The sequence below is a fragment of the Triturus cristatus genome, chromosome 8, assembly GCF_964204655.1.
Source record: "Triturus cristatus chromosome 8, aTriCri1.1, whole genome shotgun sequence".
Taxonomy (NCBI): domain Eukaryota; kingdom Metazoa; phylum Chordata; class Amphibia; order Caudata; family Salamandridae; genus Triturus; species Triturus cristatus.
The window spans coordinates 1,224,739,497-1,224,766,356 of NC_140591.1; the positions used below are offsets into that span (position 1 = coordinate 1,224,739,497).

The following is a 26,860-nucleotide window of genomic DNA, read 5'->3' on the forward strand; positions in this document are numbered from 1 at the left end:
CCCATAGGATAGAATGGGAAGGCTGTGCAATATGTTTTCCAGCCTATATTCCCAAAGGTTTAAGATGGAAAGGTGAAGTTTAGTATGTCTGAACTCACAGAATAATAACACATCTTTTCATGAAGGTGGTTTTTGCATTTGTGTTTAGAAGCCTCTCTTTTAGAAGTGGCTGGATCTTTGTGCTCTAACATGTCTGTGTGGTATCTCTGTCTGGTTGTAGATTGATTGTCTGGATTTGAAAGCAATAGGATCTGGGAAATGTTTTGACCCAGGGGAGGAGGTGAGACAGCCACAGGCTGACCTGCATCTGGAGTGCAGGGGGAGGAGTAGCCCCCAGAGGTGAAGAGGCCTGGGTTGTTGCTATAAAAAACATGTCCCATTTACTGCTGAGTGACTGAGAATCCAGACCCCCACTAATCAAAGGAAGAAGTTGTCACTGGCAGGGAGGCACCCAGAACGGGTTTGAACAGGTGTCAGTGCCCCTGAACACAAAGGCTTCAAAGCCATTGAGGGGTATAACTATGAGAGCTGAAGCCCCTGAACTTTGGAGAATGGCTTGATCAAGTTTGAACAAGACTGGAGCTGCTTCATGGTCAAGAGGAACCTTTGCCAAGGAAGAAACAACTGAAGGGACTGAAGGAAAGGACTGACCCTTGCTGTGTGTTCTGGAGCTGGCCTGCAGTTTGCTGTTTTAACCAAGGAAAGGCTAAAGGGACTTTGCTGTGTGCTGTGTCCCCCTGCTTGAAAGGACTTTGCTGTGCTGTGTCCTGAAGTAACTTATCCCCAAGGGCCCAAGGTGAGCTGGCTCCCTGTTGTGGAAACTCAGGAACACAAAAGTTTCCAGGAGAGTCTCAGCGACACTGTGTGCATGTGTTTGCTGCAGCCTGAGACCCTCGTAAGCAGTTCCCTGTGATCCTTGGCACCTGGAGTCCCAGCGAGGATCAGCGACGCTGTGTGCGCGTGCTTTTTGCAGCCTGAACCATTTGTGAGGATTGTCCAGTTATCGTGTGCAGCGGAATCCAAGTGATTCTCATCGACGCTGTGTGCGTGTGCTTTGTGCAGAGTGAGACCTTCGTGAGGATTGCCTTGTCATCGTACATCCGGAGTCCAAGTGAGTCTCATCGACGCTGTGTGCATGTGCTTCTTGCAGCGTGAGACCTTTGTGAGGTCTGCCTTGTTAACGTGCACCTTGAATTAAAGGGAGTCTCAGCGACGCTGTGCGTGTGTTCTTCGTGCAGCCTGAGACCTTCATGTGGAGTGCCCAGTGATCGTGCACCCGAAGCTCAAGGGAAGCGTGTGCCCTGTGGGAGCCTGAGGTCTTCGTAGCAGTAGTGGCCCGGATTGACAGCCCCGAAGGAGCTGAGCCGCCGGCCCGGGCCCACCTTTGCCATTTCACAAAGATTGCATCGGAGGCCCAACTCATTGGACGAGGAGAGGAGAGTGGGTTTGTGCCCTCCAGGTAGCGTGTGTCGACTCCTGCGGTGGGTTGCAGGCTCGGCGGGAGATGCTCTCGGCCTCTCTCTCATTCCAGTAGCGTGAGCCTCTGCTTCGGCCCGTATCACGGCCCGTATTGCCAAGGGAGTGGCAGTACTGGGGCCAGAGTGCAAAGCTGCACTTTTTGTAGCACCATACCCGTGTTGGGGTCAACTTTTGACAGAGGCTGACTACGAGACAGAAGGAGTAGCGGAGAGCCCGCCTAAGGCACTGTGATCGGTGCCGGAGTGTACTACGCATTATCTTTTTTCTGCATAATGGAGTACCTGATGGTCATACTACACATTACATCATTTCTGCATAACAGAGCACCTGATTAGTGTATTGCTCATTGCATTATACCTGCAAAACGACATACCTGGTGGTTGTATTACGCATTGCATTGTTTCCGCATAACGAACTACCTGATTAGCGTATTATGCATTGCATTATTCCTGCATAACGAACTACCTGATTAGTGTATTACGCATTGCCTTACTTCTTCATAACGGCATACCTGGTGGTTGTATTACGCATTGCATAATTTTACATTGCAAAGTGCCTGGTTGTTGTGTTACGCGTTGCATTATTTTTACATCGCAAAGTGCCTGATTGTTGCATTACACATTGCATTATTGTTCCATTGAAAAGTGCCTGATTCTAGCATTACAAACTGCATAACATGGTATTAGGATTACAGTGGAATGTTTAGAAGTCTCATTAATATCGTCAGAACTTACAAGGGCTGCCTGGCCTAACTACCAGCCAGGAGAAATATTACCCATACTCATATGTTGGATTTATATCGTGTGGTCTGATCGTGTATCTTTTTATATAAAATGTATACTCGTTTTTATAAAACTCGTGTGGAGTCTATTTGTGGTGTCATCATTGGGTTGCTGTGAGCGTGATTAAAATACTTTACACATTTGCCTTGAAGATAAGCCTGGCTGCTTGTGCCAAGCTACCAAGGGGGTGAGCGGGGGCTATCTCAGAAGGTGACCTTCCTTTCCCTGACGTTGAAATGCGGGTCCCTATTTGGCCTAAGGTACCTACCTCAGCCAACCAGGGATCCCGGGTCTAACAGAGAGCATAATCTAGTTTGCGATATTTATTATCTCATAACACAATTTATGCATTCATAAAATACAGGTAACACAGACCTCCAACTGCGTACGGTAAACATAGAACATTTAACAATATTTACAAACACAAATATTTAGAACCAAACACAAAAAAGCTGAAAGAGGCCTAAGCAATGTTCCATATAGTTCAGTTCAGAAAGGAACAAAGATTCGGGTGTTTTTCCTAGGGCAGCCTCTTTGTTGACAAAGATGATGTTGCAGTCCTATTGTGACAATTCTCCTAGACCATCATCTGTACAAAGCATGATGTGGGTTTCTAAAATAGGTCACTGTGGTACTGCACAGATAACAGGAACATTATTGGAGTTGCAATTTCCCATCATTACGAAATTACTTTTATTAGAGATGTATGAAGAGAGCCATTGTAGTATAGTGTCTTTGATGTTTTTCTGAAGGCCAAGTGACCAGGTTAATTTCTTATGGTCTATGATGTCAAAAGCTGCAGTCAGATCAAATAAAATAGACAAACTCCTGCTTTATCCAAGATGTAGTAAGCATTATCTAGTTTTCATAATAGCGTAATAAGATAGGATCATAGTACTTTCTCGTAGGTATTGGGACAAGCAAGTGTAACTGTAGTACTGAAGGTTACTGGAAAGTAATCACATATTACATGGCATTTTATTTTTTGTCCAGCACTTCAGTTTTTGCTGAAAGAGCAGGAGGACTTTAGGCCAAAGAGAACATGATGTCATGGCAGGCAACACTAAATTGGGCAATCAGTCTGCCATTTAGAAAGGTGAGACAGGGACTATGCTGGCCTTATAAGCCATCTTCCAGGGGCTAAATGATCATCTAATGTTGTTTAAACGCTGCTGTAGTCTAGTGACAAATATTGTCTTGGTAGATTTTATTTTCCCATTACATGCAAATGTCCACTAACTGGGAAAGAACCATGAATCACCAGGAGCAATTTAAAGGAAATGCAGTTCCCAATGTTGTTCTACTGCAAACAGCGAATAGATGCAGTGATATAACCATGATGGTCCTGATTCACACAGACTTTGTATGACCAACTTACCCTTGTAGTACTCCTAGTTTAGTCATGAATTTCAGGATTCCTTTCATAATCCTGGAATTCCGTAGTACTACAAAGGTAAGTCACATCATTGTGGATTGGACCAAATGTGTCAAACACGACAGAATGAGTTTCCAATATTTGGACCAATTTTAGCACCAATAAATGGGGATTTAACAGTCTTGACAAATCTATATTTAAACATGCCAAATTTAGCTTAGAGAGTCTTTTAGGCATCCATGAAAGAGGACCTCTGAACCCGGTGGTCCCAATACACAAGATATGAGTATGATTAAGTGTGACTTAGGGCTTGACTTAGTTTGGCGGACGGGTTACCTCGTCTCAAATGTGACGGCTATCCAGTCCACTGTATTTCGACTGCCTTATATCCTATGGCACTTGTAATATGGCAGGCAGAATATCCATCACGTTTTTGCCTGAGTAACCCATCTGCCAATCTGTGAATCAGGCTCCTAGTCTTGCGGCACTCCTGAAGTTCAGGGGTGAATAGGAGTACTGGATTACTATGGGTATTCAGAAGTACTCTATGAATAAATCCCGAATAAATGCTTGTGAATTGAGCTGGTATCCTTTAGAGTGCTTCAAATGTCCACGAACTATAAGAGCTGATGCCCTGACACATAAACATAGTCCATGTTGCTGTTGGAGGACTAGCAATGTTCCATAAGTGACTTCAGACTTTGGCATGAGAATGGGGAGAAAACAGATAGCAGCGACTAAGCTGTACTGGACGATCTATTGAAATGATTTGTTTTAAGCATGCATAGAAATTTGCCTAGCATCATAAAGGTAAGTTTCAATACTATTAAGGACACGGAGGTGAGGATTATGCTATTCTCTCTTTGCTTTTATTATTATAAAATCTCACAGCAGCCAGAGAAAATGAAAAACAAACAAATCTCTGAATGGGAACAAAAAACATCAACTCCCATAACTGCATGGGCATCTGGGAACACAGTTCTTCCATTATGTTCATTATCACATCCCCTACAAAGTCCCTTCTCTGTGTCTGAACTTCCTCTTTCTTCGCACGAGTCACGCCAACTCATCACTGGTCCTGTTTGAACCGTAGTTTCCCAGATAAACAGAGAAAACGTAAGGGTCTTTAGAAACTAGAATTCCACATGAAATCCAAAGTGACAGTTGCAATACGAGATACGGTAACGGACAATTCCTCCAACCACATGCAAATGATACCAAACTGAAATGGTTACTTACCATCATACGGGTGGGATCTCATTAGCAGCGCACCGGGTGGGATATTCCTCACCTCCGTGTCCTTAATAGACTTGAAACTTACCTTTACTGTGCTAGGCAAATTTCTATTCTATGTCAGGACAGGAGGCTCCGATTATGCCAGTTTAAAGCTTACTTACCATCAACTGAGCCACCTCCAAGACCGGTTTAAAATAAAACCTTTTGAAGGTTGAGTCCGAGGACCAATCTGCTGCACACATTAAATCTTCCAAACGAGTCCCCAGCGAGACAGCCTTGGAGGCCATAGCACCCCTGGCTGAGTGGTCCCAAAACTGCTTTGTGTCAATACCCACCTCATGCATGACCCAATGCACCCACCTGAATATGTTGGGGAAGAGACAACTTTGTGCGGTTTCTTCAGAGCAATCAGGAGTTGTGGAGTTCTAGAGTTATTTCTTCATATGCCTTAAGGCAATTCACCACACATAATTTTGGAGTGTCCTGAAAAGCCAGATATGAAACCGTTCAGGTATGAGACTAAGTGCGCCGACCAACCGTGAATACCACTCCGTCTGGGGAAAAAACTCTCGCTGAGATGTCCAATGTGCAGACATCAGAAACTCTCCTGCAGGAGACTAGACATAGGAGCATTGCTAATTTGGATGAGATTTCTTTCAATGAAAGGTACCTGTTTGGCTGCCAGGACAATAAAAGGTTCAACACTAGGTTGACGTCCCAAAGGACTGAGTAACGTGGCTCCAGGGCCAAGGAGAGTCAGATGCCACGCAGAAGCCTGCAGACGAACGGATGTTCTCCAACCGGGGCTCCATCAATTGGGTTATAACCTGCCGAGATTGTGGACCGTATCGCGTTTATAGACCGATACGCCAACCCCTCTGATGCCAAGTCCACTAAAAAATTTAAGATTGGAACAACACCGGCGACCAAGGGATCCAAACTCCTTCGAAGACACCAATGAACCCACCTCGCCCAGGCGGATAGATAACTTTTTATGGTGCTATCTGCCCATGCCTTTGACAAGAGGGTCTCAGTCAGTCTCGAAAGGCCTAGCAACGACCATCATTGCCTGAAAGTCGCCACCCCATGAGGTGAAGCAACCCCTAGGTGATCATATGATGCGGGTTGCCGTCTGGGTTCAGAAGCAGATGAGGAAAAAGGGGATTAGGATTGGAAAATCACAAGAAAGTTCCAGTAGAACCGGAAACCAAACTTGCGATCTCCAACATGGTGTTATCATTGTCACCTCCGCTTTTTGCCAGCGAATTTGGGCCGCCGCCCTCGTGATCATTGAGAAAGGGGGGAAAGCGGATCCCGTCTCCTCGCTCCACTCCTGGAGGAAGGCATCCGTTTCAAGAGCCACTTGATAGAGTCTCCAACTGAAGAACCAGGGAACCTGATGGTCCAGACGGGATGCAAAGAGGTCCACCGAGAACGGCCCCCACAAGTTCTCCACCCAACGAAAGACCTGAGGGTCCAGCTTCTAGAGACTGGAATCATGAACCTGTCTCAAGTGCCAATCTGCAACCTGAAGGTACTCCGCCCTGACCGAGATGTGGTGAGCCAGGCAGTAACCCCAAAAATCCTTTGCCAGATTTGCTAAAGCTCACGATCAGGGACCTCCCAAGCGGTTGACGTATCGAACCGCAGAGATGTTATCCATCTCCAGGAGGACACAAGAATGCACCTTGTCCTTGGTCCAACAGTGAACCGCGAAAGAACCGGCCAGGAGCTCTAAGCAGTTGATGTGGAGGTTCTGCTCGTCCAATGACCAAACGCTTCTGGTGGAAAGATTCCCCACACCGAACGCACCAGCCTGATCTGCTGGCGTTGGACTCTATGATTAGATCTGGAACCGAGCCGAGAATCGCCCGACCGTTCCACGCCTCCATGTGGGACAGCCACCATGCAATCTCCTCCTTGGCCTCCACCGAAAGGGGGACTGAGTTGTCATATGACAGGCCTCTCCGCAGGTGATATGCCTTGAGGTGCTGGAGGGCCATGTAGTGCAACGGCCCGGAAGGATCGCCTGAAATGAGAAGGACAGAAGACCCACTGACCAGGCAAGTTGCCGAAGGGAGGTGAATGGCCTGGAGGCTGTCTGTCACAACTCGTTGCAAATCTTGGCAATCTTTCACTACGGCAGACTCAAGGGCGCGTGGACGGAATCCACAACAAACCCGAGAAAAATCACTTTCTGAGAAGGCTTGAGAACCGATTTGTTCTCGTAGATGATAAACCCCAGGCCTGTAGAAGGTACACCGCTTATTAAAGTTTCGTGGACAAGGTCCTGGGGCACTGCGCCATAAGAAGAATGTCGTCCAAATACACGACCATATGTATGCCTTGAGTTCTGAGGAACTCTACCATCCGATGAAGCACTTTGGTGAAACACCAAGGTGCTGAGGAAAGGCCAAACAGAAGGGCGGTGAACTCATACACAAGATCCCTCCAACAAAACTGCAGGAAATGCCGATGAGGGGGATGGATAAGAATTGCCAGGTAAGCATCCTTTAGATCTAACTGAACCATCCAGTCGGAGGGAAGGAGGACATCTCGAAGGAGGTGGATTTCCTCCATTTTAAAATGGCGGTAAACCAACCACCCATTGAACTCCTTTAGGTTGATAACCGACCGACGTCCCCCGTCAGGCTTTTCTACCGAAACAATGTTGCTTAGGAAACCATGAGGGTGCAGAGCTGATCGGCAAATGGCCCCTTTGCGAAGCAATTCGGATACCTCTTCGTCGATCAGCTGTGCCTGGTGGGAATTGAAGAATATCGGTTGAGGAAGACTTTCCTGGCGAGGGTTTCTGAAAAATTCTATATGAAAACCCTGAATGGCCTGCAAGACCCAAGTGTCTGAGGTAATGGCTGCCCAAGCGTCCTGAAAGGCCGCTAACCGACCCCCTATGCAGACATGGGTCGCCGGTAGAACACTTACCTTTGGGATTTACACCACCTGCGTTGTTTTTAAATCCTCCACAACCTCTGAAGCACTGGCCTCTCGTTGGGTAGAAATTATTGTAATTTGAGCTGGAGTTGTATTGTCCGTGCCCGGAGCCTTGTCTCCTTGGGGGGTTGTTTTGAGAACCACGGGCGGATCAGCGGCCCCGTGGAAAACCTGTTGGTTGAAGACCCTCTTAATATTATACGGGGCCTTATCTAGGGAAGTAAAGGTGGCAATGAATTTGCCCAACTCCTTCACGAAAGGGTCTCCGAAGAGAGCCCTTGAGCAACAGCACCCGCCTCCGAGGAGGCCAAATCACCTAACTTGGGGTTGAGTTTGATCAACAACGAGCACCGACGCTCGGTTGATAGGGCACAGTTAGCATTGCCCATAAATATAATTGCGCATTGAGCCCAGTTAGAGAGGACTTCCGGGGAGATAGGGGACCCTGAAACTTTGGCTTCATCTGCCATGTCCAAGATTTTTGTCATTGGCCCAATGGCATCGAGAAGCTTATCCTGGCATGAGCGCCAGCATCTATCTATGCCTTTCTGGCGATCTTCATGTACTTTGCTAGGAAGGTAGCCATCTTAGAATCCAACTCCGGAGTGAAGGCAACCTTGTTCTCCAGTATGGGTCGTGGGCATTCCCCTCTTAAACAACTGCGAGCCTCTTTTTCTAAGGGCTTACAAAGGCGACCCGCAGCAAACTTGGCCACCTTGTCGCCAGCGGCCCTAGCAGCAGACCGGGGGTGAATGATTTCATCCGGGTCCAACATCCCAGAGTCTTCTCCCGATGCTGAGGAAGGAGTAGATGCCGGGCCCAACGGGTGCGAGGAGCTTGCTTCGCCATCCGAGTCCCCTTGAGACTCGTCATCCACAGAAACCCGGGAAGCTGGGTCTGGAATGCCCTGGGGTTCAGTGTCCGGGATGGGGGTTGGGGTCAGCGGCGCTACTTTAGCTAAGAAAACCATCTTAAGGCATGCAAACGCATCCCTGTCCACTCCTTAAGAGCACTTCTTTTTGGGTGGTGCTGGGCCTTCCCCCAGTGTGAACTCCGGGAGGGGGGCGCAAGGGGTCCACGGGCGCCGCGGGCTCTTATGCTAGCTTAGCACACTCTTGGACAATCTGTCTGAAAGTCGCTGCTCCATAGGGCCTACCACCTCATTACCTACCCTATAAATGGAGGAGTCCACAGTGTCATAGAAATCATCATCGAGAGGTAAGTACCCCTGGACCTCTTCCTCCTCATAGTAATCATCATTCTGGGGATCCATTACAACAACACAGATGTAAGGATAAACAAGTTGTCCCCAATTGGTTTAACCCAAAGCCCCTTAGCTCAAGTGCTGTGCACCTCACCCAATGTAGGCAGACCGGAGGTCTGCAAGAGTTTTAGGACAGCCCAAAGGACCGCAACTAGGCTTGCACAACCCAAGCGTGCCAAAATAAGGCCCTCAGAAAACTGACCGGGCTGCCACCTCACCGCGCGCTATGTTGTTTGTGCAATATTCAAATTTCGCCCGTGAGCGTCAGCTGGGGTGGTCCCACTATACAGACCCCTGCCACGGCGTTCACTTTAAAGTTAAATGCAGGGAAATACGACTCATGATCAGCGGGCGTCTGATGAGGCACGGGGACAAGGCTCAAGCAGTTCCCGTAGCTCTCAGCGCGATTCCTCCTCTGAGGAGCTGTGCTGCAACCGACGAGACGAGTGAGTCCCCCTAGCGGTCTCGGAGAGCATCGCAAGCAGAGTGCCAACCAAGTAAGGAGAGGAAAACATTCCCGCCGCCGAAGGGGGAATCTGTAAGAAAAAACACAGGCAATGCAGCAAAAACAATCCACCAAGCTAATAATAGCACACAGCATAAAAAAGCTACCAGATTATACTTAAATTACGCCATAATATACCACAACTACGGCGAGAAAGAAAAAATCTGAACTTAACTGTCTGTGAAGCAGCGAAGAAAGAGGAAGTTCAGACACAGAGAAGGGACTTTGTGGGGGATGTGATAATGGACATAATGGAAGGACTGTGTTCCCAGATGCCCATGGAGTTATGGAAGTTGATGTTTCTTGTTCACATTCAGAGATTTGTTTGTTTTTCATTTTCTCTGGCTGCTGGGAGATTTGATAATAATAAAAGCGAAAAGAGAATAGCATAATTGTAACCTCCGGTCCTGACATAGAATTCATCACGGGCCCCAGGAATAGCAGGTCTCCTTATTATTTGTATTGACGCTGCACTCAGCCTGATCGAATGCCTTAAATGACATTCCAAAGAAAGTAACATGATTTGCACTACATCCTGCATGAAATTAACAATAATTTTGAATGGAATCTGTAATGCCGCAATATAAATGATATTTGAAGGTAGATCAGAAAATAAAATTTTAGTACAAAAAAACACAATAATGATTTTGTTAATTGGATGATTTGTTTTAAAAGCTCCTCTAGATGTATAGGCACAATATTCATTCAGTACCGTATATACGTTGTTATGCATAGCAAAACAACAGCCTTGCCTGTACTCATCTGTAAGATAGGTTATTGAAACCCAGTAGCGTAGCAAGACTGCCACCAGCTCCAATGCAAGGAAAAAGGGACTGAAGCCCCTGGTTAGTTCGTAAAGACAGCTACAAATGTGGTTCAGTGGATCCCATAAAAGCCAGGGCCATGGTGCAAATACACCTACTGCACTAATGATACTTCTGCGAATTTCCACCACATACTGCTTATCTATCTATCTATCTATCTATCTATCTATCTATCTATCTATCTATCTATCTATCCTATCTATCTATCTATCTATCTATCTATCTATCTATCTATCTATCATATATCTATCTATCGATCTATTCATCTATCTATCTATCTATCTATCTATCTATCTATCTATCTATCTATCTATCTATCTATCTATCTATCTATCTATCTATCTATCTATCTATCTATCTATCTATCTATCTATCTATCTATCTATCTATCTATCTATCTATCTATCTATCCATATATCTATCTATCTATCCACATACTGTTTTTCTGTATAGGCATGTGATGACTCTTCTTGTCACTTATCCTTCAAAATGTACATTGGAAACGCTTACATGACACAGTCACACGTAATTACTAGTCATAGTTTCCCTTGTAAAACAGTAACCAGTTTCTAACTTCAGGCTAAAATACATAACTAATTAGTGGTGCATGGTAACCCTGGGGGGACAATGATTTCTAGTAACAGCTAGTGCAGGGATGTGAGAGATTTGGGACAGAAAGCTCCCTGCGGCTTTGAAAGAGCACACTTGTGTTTACATCATCTTAGTTCCTGGTATCCCCACTTTAGCTGCTGACACTGAAGTAGTCTGCCATCCTTGGGCCTCAAGGCAAACTTGTAAAGGTTAGTTGGGGCATGATTTTTTTAAGCAAGTGATAGTGATACAGATTTGATGTCAAAACATTCTCAAGTTACTTGTACAGTGACAGGGCTTCTTAAGGGCCGTATCATGTTTGGCTCATTGGAAACTGCAATGCATGGCTAACTTGCTTTTTCTATATGTCTTTCATTCTATGTTACGTAGAAGGCACTTTAGCCAAACCGTTTTAGCAAATGCAACTTTATGTCAGTGCAATAATCAGAGCGACACTTACAACAATAAAATGGTGAGAAGCGAAACTGAATTTAAAATGATGAGATCCGTCCTAGGAAGGCTTCAGGTAATATGTAACAAAGTTGTTTTCCAGCTACTTTTGAGCTAAATAAGTACCACTACATATATATGATTTTAGAGTACACAAAAGCAGGAATGTTTTGGAGTAAAATGAATAACTAAGAGCAAAGAACCAATTATTTAAGGGCCTTGGGGAAAACATGATTTGATGGTATTAGGACAAGATATTGAGTTGTAAATATCGGGATACAGAAATGTCAAGAATATTTATGTGTTATTGTTTATATAATTGTAAATAATATTTTAAAAAATAGTTTGTAATTTTAAGTAATTACATTTTTTTAATGTAATTGCTAATAGGAAATTATAGTGTTTTAGTGGGTTGCTTGGTTCGTAAGGGTATAGGGTGGGAAGTTAATTAAGGAATAATTAATTAACAGTTAATTATTATCTATTATTAATAATTTCATTTATTATTAATTATGTAAATTGTGTAATAACTTTATGTATTAGTTATATTTTAGGTGTGGGATGTTGGGTTTGTAGGGATTTAGGGTAGAAAGTTAATTAGGTAATAATTATCAGTTATGTACTTATTATTGATTTTTTCATTGATAATTAACTATGTACATGTAATATTGATTTATTTTAGTTATAGTTTAGTTTCTGGTTGCTAGGCTTGTAGGTGTATGGGGTGGGATGTTAATTAAATAATAATTAACAAACAATGAATAATTGTTCATTAATTAGGTAATTGATTATCAATTATGTAAATTGTGTTATAATTTGTATTTTAGTTATATTTTAAGTGTGTGCTGCTAGGTTTGTGAGAGTATATTCAGGGAAGGTAATAAGTAATAAATGAATAAAATAAAAAATTAGATGATTATTACATTGTTTAATATTCATGTGATTTGTTCAATTGTTTTTTATTTTTTATCCACAGATTTTTTTGGCTTAATTAATAGTGTTTATGTTAAGAATTTTATATTTGTTCTAAATTCGTAGGGTTATTCACATTTTTTATCTATTTGAAGTAAAGTACTTTCCACGGCGGCGCAAGAGTGTCCCAAGGACTTCATAAATAAGGCCCTTTGTCCGCAAAATTGCATAATTCTAGCACCCCTGCTCATCAGCGACAGTAAATGCTTGGCTGCAGAAAATGTCAGACAACATGAAATGCACCAGATAAGTTGTAATTTAAAGTTTCTAGGTAAATTAGAGATAAAATCAAGCTTCAGTAATTGCCTTTCCCAGATTTACCTTTAAATGGGAATAACTTGTTTCCTGGAGATATTGCACTTCATTGAAGAGTTAGGGAAAACAATCTGTTTTGAATGCTGCTAACAGAAACTGTTCCATCCTTCATGCTGCATACATGCCAGAAATCCCGATTTTCCATGATAAAAATGGTTTTATTTTATCCTTCTCCATTCTAAACAAGCATTTGCAATGCAATAGGTCTCGCATTATTAAAAGTTTGAGCTACTGGCATTGTAAATGACACTGTTTTTTAATTATATTTATTGTTTGCAGTGGAGTGATAATTTGACATATATGCAATTACACCACTGCAGGAGACAATCGGTAGAGCACATATGGAAGAACTACCTGAATATTATATGCACGCTAAAATTTAGAGCATTATGTTACAAGCAGCTAGCTAGGTAGGGTGCTGTGAAAGAGTCTTGATATGCAATAGTCAGCCAATTGAGAGCTCTTGCACTCAAAACACCAGGTCAACACATGACCATGTGAGACACAGCGGAAGCGGCCTTTCAGCGATGTGAGCAAATGCATCCATAGACATGAGACTTGTGTGACCCTTAGGAAGGAGGTTTGTCCTGGCGAAGGTTTGCTGTAGTTCAGCTTAACCGAGGCCAACACAAAGAAAAATGTCCAAGCTTGACCCAAGTTGTTATCTAAAAGTTAGTCACCATAAGGATTCTGCATATAATGCAGCACAAATGGTTGACACACTTATGGGACCGAATGACATGCAGATCACTTTGCAATTAAAGGTCATAATTAGTGCATTATGGGGAAATACAAAATATACACTTATGCTGCATCTATAAAATAAACAAAGCATTAGCAAAATAAAACAAGAGCAATTGCTAAAACAAGTGGGTTATGATTGCTGAAATGACTCTCTACAACCTGGGATTTGATCACCTTCCCAGTACATGCTTTGGATAGCACAATAAAGTCAATCAAAGACCCCTTTCCTTTCCCCGTAAATATTTTCTGATTTGAGGATTCCTTGGGGGACAAATCAAGACTTATTATACGATCATGGGTCTTTAGGATTCTGTTCGTATTATCACCACACAGAATGTGGTCAAAGTTCGAGAAATTACCAGAATCAGGTTCCTCTAATCCACATACTGTATTGTCTGCGATAGGACATAGTCTTAAAATAAAATCCCCTCTTCACAGCATAACATAAATCACATTTATGTCTGTTATTATTGCCTCAAAGCTGAGGCAAGGGAGCTAATAATGTGTATATTACTAGAAGCAAAGTTATTGTGCTAAAATGTAGTGGTTCACCACTCAATGGCAGACAAATAATTTGAAAGAAAGGGGAGTCTAGATATGTCTGTATTATCTTAGCTGCCAGTGTGACACCTGTAAGGGATAAGCGGGCCCCACTATGATGGCCTGATAAAGCCATAGTGGTAGGTGATAAAACCATGCAAAAAAACATTTATGTGCACAGTAGATACCATCTAGGTCTCCTGTAGACAAACAATCTGCTGCTTGGATATTAAAGACAATCTATTGTTATCACTTAATTTGTTACTCAATCCCGCAAAATTCCAAGAGAGAAGGGACATATCATATGCTGGAGAGTCCGTTCCAGTGCAATCATTTGAAGCTCGACTATGTTCGAAAGATTGCTTAAAGTTATTGGGGGCAATGCACATAGCATCTATAGGACAAACATGGGCAATGTCAGCTGGGGAGGCTGCTGGAAGAACAGTAAGATGGGTAGCAATGTCCTTGCAAGGCAAGCCTGTCGCGGAATCAGTGGGGGTCAGCTGATTATCAGTATCTTTACCCTGTGTTGTGGAATCAAACGCTATATGACGTAGAGCGCATCTCCACACCTTATGGCTGGCCCTTGGGCAGAGAGTGTAGGTTTTACATTTAGCCATGATGGATAATGTTTTTATAATGCTAGCATTTTCCTCTGAGGGGGTTTTAATGGCTAAGGAAGTAGAACCATCCAGTCAATCAATTTCTTCAAGTGCAGCAAAACGGTTGTGGGTGGGCATAGAAAAGATACTACTATGCCCGAGGTTCTGGGAGACATAAAACGTCGAATTGTTACTGCTTGTTTTGTAGTAATAGCCAGGGGGACAGGATATATCATTTGAAGGAGCCCCTGCAGACCACCAAATCAATGCAAAATGTACCTCACTAATTTTGGGTCACATTAGTTAATTATGCCACAATCACCTGATTGCAGCTTAACGTTCTTCCCACCCAATACACTCTTCGGAGGCCAATGATTTCACTTGCAAATGTGTTGCCCCTAACAAATCTGATGGCAGAGCTGAGCCAATGCGTCACCTGAGGGGTGGTTTTAATTTGAGCTGGGCACAAAGGAAGTACTTTATTCTGGACAACAAAATATGGAGTACACTCTGAAGGGAGCTGCGTGGTATGAAGAAAACCGTCTCCACCCATGTACAGAGGAGAAATGTTAATAGATAATGAGGGAGAATTAGCACTAGGTTCTGTAATGCGCTGATTTGGAACATCCACAGCAGCTGTATTAGTAAGATTGGGACCTCTGCCAGCAGACTCGATACCCTTAGTGAATGAGTTCACAGCCACAGTCTCTGTGGAACAAAGTTGAGGACCCATCTCCGTGGGCGGGCCTGAGCGCCTGTGCCAACAGCTCTTTCAGTGTTTTGTCGATGCTTTACACTCTAATAAGTCCCACATTTACCTCCAGAGGTACTGCATTTATGAAAGATGCAGCAATGACAGTCATTGTTACAGACAACATTTAAGGCAGGCCTCACAAGTTCCTGCAGAAAGCTTGTAGTCTGTCCAAATGCAGTGTTAAAGTACTCTCAAATCATGCTCAGAATGCCAAACGAGGTATGCCCTGAGAGCCCCAATATGTCCTTGCAGCAGACTGGTGAGCACCCCCACCCACCTCGCCGGACACACACTCGACGCCGTCTTCTCATCCAGCAAAGACATCGCCTTCAGCCACGCCACAGAACTCCACTGGACGGACCACAGCTGCGTACACTTCACCTTCGAAAGAACGACGATCCACCACCACCAGCAACAGGTTGCCCGTAGAAGCTGGAACAAGATCACAGCCGACCAGCTCGCTGCTTCCCTGAGCCAGCACCCTCCTGCCAGCTCAGCGAACCCCAGCCAGGCCGCCGACAACCTCACGAAGTGGATCAGCAACTGCGCGGACGAACTCGCCCCGCTGAGGACCCCGCCCAGCAGACCCGGCAGCAAGAAAGCCCCATGGTTCACCGACGAACTCAAGAGCTCCAAGAAGAACTGCCGAGCCCTCGAGAAAGTCTGGAGAAAGGAACCTACACCGGACAACAAGACCACCCTCAAACTCGCCACCCGGAAGCACCACCAACTGATCCGCGCCGCCAAGAAAACTGCATTCAAGGACCGGCTGGACAACAATGCACACAACTGCAAGGAACTCTTCAACATCGTGAAAGAGCTCTCCAACCCCAACGCCGGAAACAACGACATCAACCCTTCGCAAGACCTCTGCAACTCCCTCGCCTCCTACTTCCACAACAAGATCGCGGACATACACAACAGCTTCAGCACCCAACCGACGCATGCCACGACCACAGCCACGCCGCCCACCGCCGCCCTCCGAGCCTGGACTCCGATCAGCACCGAAGACACCGTCCGCATGATGAACTCCGTCCACTCCGGATCGCCGACCGACCCCTGCCCTCACCACGTCTTCAACAAGGCCGACGCTGTCATCGCACCCCACCTGCGGGACATCATCAACACCTCCTTCGACACCGCCACCTTCCCCGAGTGCTGGAAGCACGCCGAACTCAGCGCTCTTCTCAAGAAACCTACAGCAGACCCCACCGATCTCAAGAATTACCGCCCAATCTTGCTCCTCCCGTTTCCAGCCAAAGTAATCGAGAATACCGTCAACAAACAGCTGGCCGCCTTCCTCGAGACGAACGGATCCCTCGACCCCTCGCAGTCCGGCTTCCGAGCCAACCACAGCACCGAGACCGCCCTCATCACCGCCACCGACGACATCCGAGCCCTGATGGACAACGGAGAAACAGCGGCCCTCATCCTCCTAGACCTCTCCGCGGCCTTCGACACTGTCTGCCACCGCACCCTTGTGCAACGCCTCAGCAACGTCGGAATCCAGGACACTGTCTGCCACCGCACCCTTGTGCAACGCCTCAGCAACGTCGGAATCCAGGAGAAGGCACTGGAATGGATCGTCTCCTTCCTCGACGGAAGAACACAGAGAGTCCGCCTACCACCGTACAAGTCAGAAGCCACCGAAGTCATCTGCGGCGTCCCTCAAGGATCCTCGCTGAGCCCTACCCTCTTCAACGTCTACATGAGCCCCCTCGCGGCCATCGCACGCCAACACAACCTCAACATAATCTCCTATGCCGACGACACCCAGCTGATCCTCTCCCTGACCAACGACCCCACCGCCGCCAGAGCCAACCTACACGAAGGGATGAAGGAGGTAGCCGAGTGGATGACGACCAGCCGCCTGAAACTGAACTCAGACAAGACGGAGGTCCTCATCCTGGGCTCCACGCCCACCGCCTGGGACGACTCCTGGTGGCCCCCCGCCCTGGGCACCGCACCCAAGCCGACTAACCACGCACGCAACCTGGGCTTCATCCTGGACTCCTCCCTCTCCATGACCAAGCAAGTCAACGCCGTCTCCTCGGCGTGCTTCAACATCCTGCGCATGCTACGGAAGATCTTCTGGTGGATCCCTACGGAGACCTGGAATACCGTCACCCAGGCCCTCGTCACCAGCCGACTGGACTACGGCAACGCCCTCTACGCCGGAACCACCGCCAAGCTCCAGAAGAGACTCCAGCGGATCCAGAACGCCTCAGCCAGACTCATCCTCGACATCCCACGTAACAGCCACATCTCCGGACACCTGAGAGACCTGCATTGGCTCCCCGTCAACAAGAGAATCACCTTCCGTCTCCTCACCCACGCACACAAAGCCCTACACGATCAAGGCCCGAGCTACCTCAACAACCATATCAACTTCTACGCTCCCAAACGCCACCTCCGATCTACCAGCCACGCCCTCGCCGCCGTCCCACGCATCCGTAGAGCGACAACAGGAGGAAGGTCCTTCTCCTACCTGGCCGCCAAGACCTGGAACTCCCTCCCGACAGACCTGCGCCTGACCCAAGACCACCTCTCCTTCAGGAAGAAGCTCAAGACCTGGCTGTTCGAACAGTAACGGCACCCCCCCCCCTAAGCGCCTTGAGACCCTACGGGTATGTAGTGCGCTCTATAAATGTCTGTGATTGATTGATTGATTGAAGAACCCAAAGACGGAGGCGGCCGAGGTGGGAGGAAAGACGGAAGCGCAGCCCCGGGGGTTGTATGTCATCTTTAGGCAGGAAATGACTGGCGGGGAGACCCGCTCGTGGCGTCGCCTGGAGCTGAGCGGGCAGAGGGAGAGGTGCCCTGCTCCAGGGTCTGTGCCAGGGAGGAGCGGGCCCCTGCCGCAGAAAAAGCTGAGCTGGGTGTGTGTCAGCTGGGGGTATGGGCGAGGTACAGCCACAGCTAGGGAGGGGAGAGGGGCATGGGGAAGAGGGGAGACTGTTCCTCTGCAAGGGGGCAGTGCGCCCTGCTTCTCTGGACGATGAGAAACTCCATGTGGAGGGGTGCAGTGAGCAAGAAGGGAAGACGGGGCAGCAGGACCATTGGTCAGGAGAACAGGTGCAGCACGGCTCAAGGGTGGAGGGGGAGGAGGAGGGCGGTCAGCAAGTGCTACAGGGTTCAGGGGTGATGGGGCAGCTGCAGCAGCAGGGAGTAGCACAGGTGCAGCAGAGCTCACGGGTGGAGAGTCAGCTGCAGCAGGAGGGAGTAGAACATGTGCAGCACAGCTCAAGGGTGGAGAGGCACCTCCGGCAGGAGGAAGTAGAACAGGTGCAGCACAGCTCAAGGGTGGAGGGGCTGCTGCAGCCGGAGGAAAGAGAACAGGTGCAGCATGGCTCAAGGTTGGAGAGGCAGCATGAGGTAGGAGAATAGGTGCTGCAGGGTTCAATGGTGGAGGGGCAGCTGCAGCAGGAGGGAGCAGAACAGGAGCAGCATGGCTCTAGGGTGGAGGGGCACCTCCAGCAGGAGGGAGTAGAACAGATGAAGCATGGGTCAAGGGTGGAGGGGCAGCAGGAGGGAGAACAGGTGCTGCAGGGTTCAAGGGTGGAGGGGCAGCTGCAGCAGGAGGGAGGAGAACATGTGCAGCAAGGCTCAAGGGTGGGGGGGCAGCAGAAGGAAAGAGAATAGGTGCTGCAGGGTTCAAGGGTGAAGGGGCAGCTGCAGCAGGAGGGAGGAGAACAGGTGCTGCAGGGTTCAAGGGTGGAGGGGCAGCTGCAGCAGGAGGGAGGAGAACAGGTGCTGCAGGGTTCAAGGGTGAAAGGGCAGGTGCAGCGGGCACTGTAGAACAGATGCAGCTGGACTTAGAGATGGAAGGGTAGCTGCAGCATGGTACTGGAGAACATGTGCAGCAGGGCTCAAGGGTGAAAGGGCAGGCGCAGCAGGAGGGCGTGATTCTGGCACCGCAGGGCTTAGAGACGAAGAGGCTCCTGCACCCGGAGTCGGAGGTGGAGAGGCACGTGCTGCAGACCAAATATCTCGGGACAGAAGAAGAGCAGGAGCGGACACTTGGGTTAGGAGAGCAGAGGCATCCGAGCAGAGAGGAGGGGGGTGAAAAGGAGCCCGGAGAGGAGGGACAGCTGTGTGCTGCAATAAAAGAGGCGCTAGAGCAGGAAGTGCTGAAGAGACCGTAGAGCACCGATGGGACAGACGAAGAAGGACAAGGAAACCCCCTGCACTGGGCCAAGGACCAGGGTGACACCCTGCGGGAGCTGATGAGCTTGAGCAATTAATACAGTCACGTGACCTACTTCCTGACGAGTGACAACATCCCAGAGGTAAGCATGAGATCAGTGGGTACCACACCTCCTAAAGTCCAAGGCCCAGCCCGGAGGGAGGAGGGGATTGCTGCTTTTCAGAAAGGTGCAGCAGTGAGCTAAACGCTGGTCGCTGATGTCTGCTGTAATCTGTTGTTCCCGAGTTCGACTCCAATAAAACCAGTCTATCCTTCCGCGGCAACAGTGCTGTTAAACTGAGTAGTAATACAAAGACCTGTTACTAACAGCGCATGGAATAATCAAAAAAGAAGCCCGCGAGTGGTGCGTGAGCGCCACTGCGAGTCATGTGCTTTCAATTATCGCAGCCGTGTCTGGGCACAATAATTGAAATCACATGGCCTATTAGTGTCTATTACGCGCACCAAGCGCGTAATAGACACCAATAGGCCATGGGCGGAGTAATGCATCCACCTTTGGCCAATTTCCTGCAGTCTCTTATAAAAAGACGCACACAAAGGCCAATGGGGTAGCACAAAAGGAATCGCACACGCATGAGCGTGTGCGATTCCTAGGTCAGTGCTAAATCCCCGTTTTTCACCTACTAAATGTCTCGCGCTGCGCGAGCACTGCTGCGCAGTGCAACGCTAGGCGCGAGACCTAAAAACTAAAAACTCCTTCACTGAGTGCTAGTCAATAGGGAAATAATTTTCCCTCATTTATTTGTAAATTCCCTCTTGCCTATTACCCAAGGGTGGTGTGCATATGTGCTGCAGTATAGTTTTAATTACACATTTACTTTATGGTAGTATCACAAAACTTAAGAAGGTTCCCTCATTGTCCCAATAAGACAGTGTTAAGTAAGAAATCAAGCATATGTAGTTATTTGGACGGTGGTGTTTATAAACTACCTGCAAGTAAAGGGAAATCTATATTTTATCTCTTAGGAAGCATAGCTTATATAACAGGTACCTCATGGAAACAGCAGTGCAAGCTTCTGTCTCTGACACTACAGCAGCTGTCCAAGCTTCCTGATATCACAGACCAGAACAGGTAAAACTCAGAAAGTATTAGTGAAGCCTCCACTCTCAAATACCAGGTACAGCACAGCATACAGCAAACACTCTTGCCTATTTGATCAGTACATTTTAGTAAATGTCAGTGTGCTTGTGTTTATTGGTAAGTGCATGGATGGTTCAGCAAGTAAGATGGTGTGGCATGAACGGCTGTGAATAAAGATCTGTTATTTCAGCACCAATATGCTCAAGCGGTCAATGTTCACCTGCAAATACTCATGTTGTGTTGTATGTGGAGGGGTGAATAGCTGTATTAATATAATACATGAGTACATTGGTGGAGAAGTGGATGATGGTCTCAGTTGGTGAACAGTTGGATAAGTGGGCAGCAGAAATTATATTCTGATGAATGCTGAATTTGTGTGGAAAAATGGATGGGCTGATGAATGGAGAATGTAGATTGAGATTGCATGTGAAAGGAAAAGGTCTGTGAATTGATGGGTATTAGTTCAAGGATGTTTAATGGTTAGTTTGTGTGTATGGGTGGATTAAAGGCATCTATGTGTATGGTATATGAGTATTCTTATGGTGTGAATATGGATGTGTGTACGTATAGGTGGGTCTTGTGTGTGTGTGTGCATATGCCCAGATGGATATATATGTGAGTGGATGTTTGTAAAGGACCTTGAGGCTCATGCATTTGGAGCTGGTTTCCTCATGCACATAACGAGCTGTAAAAAGGAGCTATTGACTTTGAAGGGAATGAACATCTATCTGCTGGGCAACAAGGCACAAGAAATCTCTGTGATGGGGAAGTGCTGTTACTGAATCTCATCAAGAATCCTGATACAGCACAGTTACTAGGAGTTGTCTTACGTGCTTGTAGGAATCATCCCCCAATAAGTTCAAACATGATGTCTCTGATATGATACTATGACTTGGCCACTGCTTGCTGTAGGAGAAGCCTCTGTCAGAAAGAATTGCAGTGAGACATCTCAGAGTGATGTAAAACATGTTAGTAACATGTAAGTTCCAGTTCTGAGCTCACAGATGCAACTGTGACTTCGCAACTGTGTTTACCATGTGCCCCACAGCACTTCAGAATGACAACAAGATGAAGCACTATACAAACTAATCTTTGGGATGCTAAAGACCTGTCATTAAAGTTATCCTGCTCTCTGTGCTGTACCAACCCAAACACTGGCGCCGTGACCCTCTGCCACACTGCAGAGACAGATGGTTGACAGTCGAGGCCTAATAGAAGTAGATGATGATGATGTGCTGGGGGCTTTGGTGGTCCAACTTGAACCTGGTGAAAGTGAACAAAGCTGGATTTTGCTAGGACCTTGCGGCACTACATAAATTCACTGGAATGCAGATCCCAAGTCTGATACTTCTCATATACATCCATGGATTCAGATAAAGGAAAATTGATGTTGCGATGGGAAAACATAATTTAAGAACCAGTTGAAATTGCTGAACCACTTTTTCCCAAATGCCCAGCAACACACATAAGGCCTGAGAGTAGCATGAAGGCCAACACTGTGTGTTGACCAGACCACTGTGGTCATCATCCATAGGTGGCCAGTGCTTTAAGTGTGATAAAAAAAAGTGGGGAGTCTTTAAAAGGGACATTGGCAAAGAAGTGTAACTAGGAAGCATTTCCAAGAGGCATGACCTATGTTAATTAACGTTGTGGAAAACTAAAATCTTCTGCTTTACAAACCATGCCACCTAGCCAGTATTTGGGTGCCTCTCTCTGAGTTGTATGTTATTGCATCCAGACATATAACACAACAATAGACATACAATAAAAAACAAGCCATACCTATTTGCTTTGCCAGTGTTTTTTAGCAGGATCAATTAAATGAGTAACAACAATGATATTGTTGTTATTAATTAGAGACTGAATTAAACATTGCTAAGATCTGTGGAAGAGAAGGTGGTATGCAGAATGTCTACATCACTTCTGTTTCCCTTCTCGACAATTCTTTCCACTGTCTCCTAGTCTGTTACACACATACGGGTACATGCATCAAACTAAAAAATAAGGATTCCTAAATTGCGAAAAATAAGGAATTGCAATTTAGAAATCGCTATCCACAATGCATGAAGCCGTTAGCGAAAAAAATACCAATTCGCAAAAAATCGCAAAAACGATTTGCGAGATCCCAAATGCGATGCGCTAAAACAGAAAAAGACTATTTACGCTTTCGCTTTTTGTGAAATCGCAAATAGCGAAATCGCTATTTGCGATTTCGCAAAAAGCGTGTCACATTGAAAGCATGCTGATGACATCACAACCAGGAAGTCAACCAGCCCATGCTTCATTCAGTGTACAGAGGAGGTCAGAGGAGGAGGAGGAAGAGTACTGGAGCTGAGCTGAAACACACCCAAGTCTGTTTCCTGCAACTTGCTGTGCCCCAGGATGGACAAAACAGGGGATTGTGCTGCGCCCAGAAAGAGGAAGATGAAGTTCAGTGAGAGAGAACTTGAAAATCTCATTGAGAAGGTCTGCAAGAGCCATGACAAGCTCTTTTGGGAAAATGTCACTCAAAGTGCCAGAGGCTGAGAAAAAAAGAATATGTCTGCGCGTAAAGACCGAGGTGAATGCTGTGGGTGTCACACACCGCAGCATCAATGACCTAAAAAACACGGTGGTACGACCTGCGGAGCCGTGCCAAGGAGTGCATTGCCGAAAGGCTGAAGGAGGCAAGTGGCACAGGAGGGGGCCCATCTACTGTACCCAACAACACAGTCCTGGAGGACCTGGTGGAGGCGACAATTCAGCCTGAGGCAGTGGTTGGAGTCACCCAGCTGGACCCATCTGACGCAGCAAGTACCCCACAAGGTAAGATGCATGCAACCATACACCTCTACGTAATGTTTAATCGTGCACATACACCCAGGCAAAACACAGTGTACAGGTCAGACTCCAGTCCTCGTTTTCACTCATACACCCAATGCATCATGGAAGTTGTAGGCATGTCAGTGAAGTGGGCATTCCAACCCAACAATGGCAAGCAAAACATGCCAACACTGCATGGCAGTCAGTGTTTGCAGTCAGTGATTTAGCCAAGTATGCAAAATGTAACACAATAGTAAGAATTACACAAATTAACATTGCACTGTTTCACATCACAGATGCAGCTGAGGCAGACACTGAAGATAGTGATTGCCTACACATCTCTGAGACACCTACCGAGACTGATGTGGAGACTCCAATTTCCCCAGCATGCACACCACCCGCACCCACAAAACGCAGGGCCCAGATCCCCTCACTGCAGCCAATCTGAGCTGTCTCCTGCACCCACTACAGGGACCAGCCAGCCTTGTGTGGCAACACCACCTACACTACAGGCACAGGTCCAACATGGAAGGCGGCGCAGGTCAAGGGCCTGTATTGCTGCACATGAACACCAGGCTCCGAATGTGTTTGGTGGTGTAGAGTCCCAGATGTTACGCATGCAGCGCCTGCAGGGAAGACACATGGGCTAAATACAGCTACAGATTTCCGACCGTGCCAAGAACATCAGCATAATAACAGACAGTGTGTATGAGCTGACCACAGCAGTTGTTGAGGGGTATAGGCAGACAAACTCAAGCCTACAGGAACTCAACCGGGCGATGCTTGCGGGACAAAGCACAAAGAGGTGAAGGCATCGCCAGAGCATGATGCGTATGTTAGTCATACAATGGCCAACAACAAGCTCTGCAACACCACTGCGCTGCTGGCACGTCGCTCCGTTGCCATGCAAATCAATCTGGGCCATTACTGTGGGGATGTTGCCAGGGCCCTAGGACAAGTGACCACTGCTGTGGAACATATCCTGGCAGGGACTGTTGGTGGCATCATTTTGACAGGGGAGGAGGCGATTGAGGAGGCATCCAGTCTCAGCAGCCTGTCGGTACCAGTGACCACTGCCAGAAGGCGCAGTTCGCGCAGCACAACATCTTTCATTACACATCAGGGTGATGTAGCCGAGGCAGGCAAAAGGCGTCTGGGGGTGCGGGGCAGGAGGCGCTAGCCAGGCATTTCCTCCTTTGTGTGGCCATGGTGACGTAACCATGGTCAATGACATCCTAGTGATTGCTATCCAGTGCATGGAATTGTTCATTTAACTTTATACCTCAATGCAATCACAGTTATAATTTGCACAAATCTCTGTGTGGCTACACATTGATACATGGGCTCATGCTAATAAATACTTTGGTGTTCGCCATTTAGGTGTTATGTCTCATTATTGCCTACCTCAGAAATAATGTTGGGTGATGTGTGCACGTCTCCTTTGCCCTTCTGCTGAGTTTGCGACATGCTCTTGTCGGTGTTGTGCGGGTGGTTGGTTGTCCCCATCAGACTCACTGTCGGACATCTCGATGTGTATGCCTCTTCTGGTGGCAATATTGTGCAACATGGCACATGCAGCCACGATCCGGCAGCAGGTCTCTGGACGGCACTGCAATTCTCCACCAGTTTTGTGTAGAATGCGAAAGTGACTTTTCAGTATTCCAAATGTGCGCTCAATCACATTCCGTGTGCTGATGTGTGCAGCATTGTACCTCTGCTCATGTGATGTGCCTGGGTTGAGGTATGGTGTCAAAATGTAGTCCCGCACGGCGTATGTGCTGTCACCTACAGGGTGGAAAGCAAAGGGTTAACCACAGTTATGCATTTACATTTGTTTGATTAATGTTGCAAATAGGTATATGTGTGTACCAAGTAGATGTCCTTCACCAAATTCACCCCTGAGCAGATGCGTGTGGATGCCACTGTGTCGGAATATATAGGAGTCATGAGTGCTTCCAGGGAATTGTGCCACAATGTCCGTTATGGTATGCTTTGCATTGAGCCCTACTTGTACATTGATCGAGTGATAGGATTTCCTGTTCCTGAAGATGTATTCATTAGCTGCTGGGGGACGGATAGGGACATGCGTACTGTCTATGCAGCTGATCACATGAGGGAATTGTGCTACCTGGTAGAAGTCCAGTTTTGTCTTATTCAAATCCTGTGGGGTTGTGGGGAAGGTGATGTGGGTGTGGATCCTGTCATCATGGCGTCTAGGAAGGTTTTGAAGAAGCTTGAAAATGAGCTTTGTGATATCACTCCAGCTACAGCTACTACCCCCTGGAAACTTCCTGAGGCAAGTAGGTGCAGGCAACATAGGACCTGTACATGTGCTGGGCTAGCATGGTTCCTACGGGTCTGGCGCTGCATCAGGGGTTCCAATTTTGCAATTAGATGCATGATCATTGCACCGTTCAGCCTGTACTTATCGTAGATTTCATACTCCCAGCAATGTGATGCGCACTAGGAAAATCCTCTCCTGTATTCTCCTTCTGTGCTGGGCTGCTGCATGGATCCTCATCCTCCTCGCCATCACGTAGAGTGCTGCCATTGTGAAAGGCTTCAGGGGCCTTCAGAGTACGTTTTAAAGGGTTTCTGATTGGTAGCACCTGTGCAAAAAAATGTTTTTAACTTTACCACCTGATTGTGAGTCCCCTTATTCTGCACTTGCTAATTTGTTATTTTCCAGGGAATCGCTAATTGCGAGTTTCCATGCATTGCGATTCTTTAATTGCTAGTCGCTATTCGTGGTGGCTGTTGTGTGACTCGCTATTAAGGATTCGCATTATTGGTCCTCGCAAATTTTGTGCAACCTTATTTTTGGGAATTTGTTGATTTTTTGATATTTGGGTTCCTGCATTGGGTTGTTGTGCGCTCGCTAACGGTCTAATTTAGTGATTCGCAATATTTGCGAGTCAATTTTTGCTTGATGCATGTGTCTGTTACTCCCTTTTTTGCCCCATACCTTTCTGAAATCATCTACATATCTCACGCCTCATCATTTTACTCTTAACAACATTGTGTCACTCTTATCCTCCGCACATATGTCTGTTAATCTCCTCATTTGAATAACCCCCCACACACAACCCATCAATTCAGATTTAGACACTCCATTTTAATGTATATTGATGCTGTCAATATTTTCAGTTTTGTAACTCCTTCACACACTTTTCTATAAAACAACAATTACAAGTGGCACATATGTGACCGTAATTCTGTGCTCTATGAAGAGAAATCAAGGACTGCAGGTTCATGAAGTCTGAATGTCTTTAAAACTCAAGTGCAGGCACTATGAGAAACTCATTCTACCTACAGACTCTCACTCCCACTCTCATTCTTGTCACACCATGAACTCTTGCCCACAACCAGAATCTAGAACCAGATG

General features: G+C 46.6%; 1 protein-coding gene and 1 pseudogene across 2 annotated transcripts in view; both read left to right on the forward strand.

Annotated features, from left to right (window-relative positions):
* MYO16 (myosin XVI) overlaps positions 1 to 26,860 on the forward strand; it is a 2,357,781-nt gene that overhangs the window by 1,637,948 nt on the left and 692,973 nt on the right. The window lies entirely within an intron of this gene.
* LOC146805631 (uncharacterized) lies at positions 9,429 to 19,629 on the forward strand (annotated as a pseudogene).